The sequence below is a fragment of the Suricata suricatta genome, chromosome X, assembly GCF_006229205.1.
Source record: "Suricata suricatta isolate VVHF042 chromosome X, meerkat_22Aug2017_6uvM2_HiC, whole genome shotgun sequence".
Classification (NCBI taxonomy): domain Eukaryota; kingdom Metazoa; phylum Chordata; class Mammalia; order Carnivora; family Herpestidae; genus Suricata; species Suricata suricatta.
The window spans coordinates 95,418,320-95,423,653 of record NC_043717.1 but is presented as its reverse complement, the minus strand read 5'-3'; the positions used below and the strand labels follow the sequence as shown (position 1 = coordinate 95,423,653).

The 5,334-nt window shown below is 44.0% G+C and overlaps 1 pseudogene; it reads left to right on the top strand.

Annotated features, from left to right (window-relative positions):
* The first annotated feature begins 3,591 nt into the window (after positions 1–3,591).
* Positions 3,592–4,419, top strand: LOC115284356 (annotated as a pseudogene).
* The last annotated feature ends 915 nt before the right edge of the window (positions 4,420–5,334 follow it).

The following is a 5,334-nucleotide window of genomic DNA, read 5'->3' as shown; positions in this document are numbered from 1 at the left end:
AGGGGAAGCAGGACAGGCAAACCCACTTCTGTGGACCAGGTCATGGTGTGGGTGTTGAGCAGTTACGGAGGCTTCTCAGAGAAGGCACAGCCATTCTCGACGTTGTCTGGAGAACAGCTTGCTCAGGACGTCCTCGGGACCCTGTGTCTCAAGCCTTTCTTTAGGGTCAGAGGCCACAGATGGAGCTAGGTGTGAGGTGCAGGCTGGTGAATGCCCCTGGGGGCTGGTAGCACACTTGCCAGGGCTTCAGGGGTCCTGGCTGAGCAGTACCTACGCTGCAGGCACATGGCAGTGCGCTGTAAGGGCCTCTAGCCAGTGTCAGGTGAGATGGGCAGCGAGATGTCCTCAGTCCGCAGGAAGCACACCTCGGTAAGCTGGTGCCAGCCTGGTACCCACCACCTGACAATCTCAGCATAGCTGACAGCCTTGGCCAGAACCTGAGAACACTACATGTCATGCGCTGCCACCTTCCAATCAACCCAGCACCAGCCCCAATGGGTTGTAGATATTGCTGCCATCTTGGCCCTGCATCTCCAGGATATCAGGAGGTAGCTGGGGCATTGGGGAAGGTCCTGGGGTCCACAGGGCCAGCTGACAGTGCTCCATTTTGCTTGCTGCCATATCTGAATCTCTCTGGCTACTCCAGGGAGGTGTCAGATGAATGCTGGACAATGTGCCCCGGGCCACCCCACAACCCTGGCTCTTCAGGACATGGCCCTGCTCCTCGTTCCAGACTTCCTAGGAACCGGACCATGTCCCCTCACTCCCAGCTTCTCAGGAGATAGGCGGTGCCTGCCGCACCTTGGGAAGGGGCTGTAAGGCATAAACCCCCCATCTCTCTGGACAGAGGCATAACCCTCCCCCCACCCTGTTGTCCCTGAGACTGGACCAAATTCCTCAAACACTGGGCTCTTTGGGATAGAGCCAAGCACCTTCATCCCAGGATCCCTAGGACTGGGACCAAGTTTCCTTCATCTGGAGTTCCTTGAGACAGTACCTGTGCCCTTGGCCCAGACCCCAAAGAACGCAATTGAAACTCTCCAAAGCATGGGGCCATGTCCGAGCATTCATGCTCCCAGAGCTTCCTACCCTCCAAGATCCCTGAGACAGAGCCAAGAGCCCTCATCCAAATGTTCCTCAAAGATAGAACGGACCCCCTCCCACACTCCAGGATCCCTAAGGCAGGGCTGTGCACTCTTCACCCCGAGATTTCCAGTGTTGATCCCCACAACTCAGGTCATTCAGAAACTCCGGAGTAGAGGCTTGATGCCGAGGGTGGGCTGTCTGGACTGCTCTTGGTGTTAGGTCCATGGCCCAGTCAGCCTTGCTGGTCTCCATCACCACGATCTGCCGCCTAGGTTCGCGGGCCACAAGCACCCAAACCACCCCTTGCTGGATTCAGGCTCTCACCACCGCAAGCCATGCGCTCCTCAAGCTTGATCTGGAGCCAAGATGGCGCATCTGAATGTTATATTTTTAAATATTTTTTTCTGCACCTATCAAGATGATGATGATAAGATTTTTCAATCATTTTCTATTTATATAGTGACTATATTTATTGGTTTTAGAACATTAGCCCTTATATTCCTAAAGATCATTTGTTTCTGATATAGTGTTCTTTGTATATACCTCTTGATTCATTTACTAATACTCTAGGAGTTTCGCATCTATGCTCACAAGAGAGATTTTTGGCAATTTTCCTTTCTTATAAACCTTGTTAGGTTTTGGTAACAGGCTATTTGGGCCCCACTAAAAGAACTTAGGTATATTTCACTATTTTTCTATTCTCTCAAAGTGTTTGTAAAGATTAGTTTTTTCTTAGACATCTTGAAGCATTCACTGGTTTAATCATCTGGGTCTTGGGATTTTTTTGGGGGAAAGTGTTTAGTAAGGTGCTTCAGTTACCATAATAGATAACAGATTATTTAAACTACATTCTGTTTACTTGTGTGTCACTTTGGTAAGTTGTGGTTCTTGAGCAAATTTATTGTTTCATACAAGTTGTCAAATTTATGGGCTTAAAATTGTATTCATTGTATTCTGATATTATTTTTTGTGTTGCTATGTTTGCTTACTTTCAAAGCATTTGAGAATTTTGGAGTCATCCCTGTGGTTTTGATGTCCAGCTTGCTTTTTCTGTGGTAAGAGAGCACACTCTAAACGGTTCGAATCATTTGAAATGTGTTGAGGCTTGCTTTATGACTCACTGTATGGCCAATTTTGGCACGTGTTACATTTTCATTTGAAAAGGATGCATATTCTGTTATTGTTGGGTAGAGAGTTTTATATATATGTATTACATATACATATACTATACATATATATGTATAGACATATAATCCATATATTTAGGTATCTAGCAATCTAATTTGCTAATTTCATTATCTAGATATTTTTTAAGTCTTTATGTTTTTTTTATTTATTTTTGAGAGACAGAGACAGCGCAAGCAGGGGAGGGTCGGAGAGAAGGAGACACAGAATCTGAAGACAGGCTCCAGGCTCTGAGCTAGCTGTCAGCACAGAGCCTGATGTGGGGCTCGAACCCATGAACAGTGAGATCATGACCTGAGCCGAATCTGGATGTTTAACCAACTGAGCCACCCAGGTGACCCTCATTATCTAGATCTTCTATCTTATGATTTTTTGTTTCCTTATTTTATCAACTGTTGAGAGAGCTGTGTTCTAAGTTCTTAACCTTTTAATTTTTATTATTAATTAAAATTTTTATTATTTCCTTATTTTTGAGAGAGAGAGAGAGAGAGAAACAGAACATGAGTGGAGGAGGTGCAAAGAAAGACGGAGACAGAATTGGAAGCAGGTTCCAGGCTCTGAGCTGTCAGCACATAGCCTAATGCAGGGCTTGAACTCATGAACTCTGAGATCATGACCTGGCCCGAAGTCAGAGGCTTAACCGACTCAGCCACTCAGGCGCCCCCAAACTTCCTATTGTTCTTGTGGATTTGTCACTTTTAGTTTCATTGATTTGTGCTTTATACCTGTTATCAGTGCATATAGCTCTACAATTTGTTATATTTTCCTAATCAATTGATAACTTCATTATTATGAAATATTCTTCTCTATGTCTAGTCGTGCTGTGTTTGGTAGCAGTACAGCTACAACAGCTTTCTTGTGGTATATCCTTGAGTTGGGTGCCCCTCAAGGGCAGGCATGGGAACAAGATCCGAGGGCAGAGTCTCCCAGGAGCCATGTGGAGGCCAGGACAGCTGCCGATGTCCGGCCTGGGTCTGGGAGACCCACTGGAGATTGTGGGGCGCCTGGGTGGCTCAGTCTGTTAAGCAGCCGACTCTTGATTACCGCTCAGGTCATGGTCTTATGGTTCATGAGTTTGAGCCCCAAGTGGGGCCCTGCACTGAGTGCAGATCCTGCTTGGGATTCTTTCTCTCCCTGGCTCTATGCCTCTCCCCAACACATTCTCTCTCTCTCTCTCTGTCTCTCTCGCTCTCTCTCTCTCAAAAAAAAAAAAAATCAACCAAAACACCTGAAGATTGTTATGACTGTTTATGCTCTATTCTGAAGTAAAATTGTCTTGGAAATACTAACCCAGGGTAACCCAAACTTCATTCTGGAACCATGAAAGTTTTGCTCGTTTTTGACTTTGACAATACAATCATAGATGATAATAGTGACACCTGGATGGTACAGCATGCTCCGGAGGGAAAGCTTCCCATTGAACTACAAGATTCTTAAGAAAAAGGATTTTGGGGGCGCCTGGGTGGCGCAGTCAGTTAAGCGTCTGGTTCGGCTCGGGTCATGATCTCACAGTTCGTGGGTTCGAGGCCCACGTCCGGCTCTGTGTTGACAGCTAGCTCAGAGCCTGGAGCCTGCTTCGGATTCTGTGTCTCCCTCTCTCTCTGACCCTCCCCTGCTCACGCTGTCTCTCTCTCTCAAAAATAAATAAAAACATTTAAAAAATTTTTAAAAGAAAAGAAAAAGGAAAAGGATTTTGGACAAAATTTATGGGCAGAGGCTTTAAGTATTTGCAGGATGAAGGTGTAAGAGACGATGAAATGCAAAGCGCCTTTCACTCAAAGCCTTTCACCTCAAAGCCTTTCACTCCAGGCGTGGTGGAACTTCTGAACTTTATAAGAAAGTACAAGGATAAATTTGTTGGGATCATTATTTCAGATTCAAATTTGGTCTTCATAGATTGGGTTTCAGAAGCTACCAGGTGTCATGATGTGTTTGACAGAGTATTTACAAGTCCAGCAGCTTTGGAGAACAAATGGTCATCTCGCTGCGGAAAATCATCATGCCCATTCTTGCCACTGGTACCCAAAACGTCTTTGCAAAGACGTAGTTTCTGTAGAATTTGTAGATAAACGGTCACAACAGGGAGTGAATTATACATGAACTGTTTATATAGGTGATGGTGGAAATGATGTCTGTGCAGTTAACTTTTTAAAAACTTATTTATTTGTTTTGAGAGAGAGAGAGCACGCATGCACACTTGCTGCAATCATGGAACTTTATTGGCCAGATCTGTATCACATGCCCAGCTCGGAAGTTAAGCATTGGGATCAACCCCACTCAAATTACATGGTGTCATCCATTTTAATCCCTCCCCCTATACATATATATATTTAAATATTTTATTTTTAAATAATCTCTACATCCCATGTAAGGCTCGAGCTTACAACCCTGAGATCAAGAGCCACATGCTCCACCTACAGAGCTAGCCAGGGGCCCCTGATTCTCTCTATATATTTTAAATGCTATGAGGCATTATTATGATTGTTTTGTACAATCAAATCGATCTGTTTTTATCCACATATTTAGTTATTTATTGCTCTTCATTCCATCCTGCCGTTTTTTTATTATCTATCAGAGTTTATTTCCCTTCTACCTAAAGAATTCCCTTTAGTGCAGGCTTGCTGACTATAAATCCGCTCAGATTTTGTTTGACCTATCTATGGCACCTACCTTTCTTAAGGATATTTTCACTGGTGACAGAGTTTTACTTTTATAGTCATTTTCTTTCACACTACAATAATGCCATTCCATTGTGTTCTGGCTTTTATTGCTTCCACTGAGAAATCAGGTTTGTTTGTTTTTTTAAATATAATGCTTTATTTGCAAAATGTATAATTAAAATGACATGGTGTTCACAGTTTTTTATGCAACACCACTTTGGAACTGACACATTTCCTTCAAAATGTGTAATTACATATAAATGCTCTCAACATTTAATATGTATGTTTTTTAATGGGGTGCCTGGGTGGCTCAGTTGGTTGCACATCTGAGTCTTGATCTCAGCTCAGGTCTTGATCTCAGGGTTGTGAGTTTAAGTCCTGGGTTGGGCTCCACGCTGGGCAT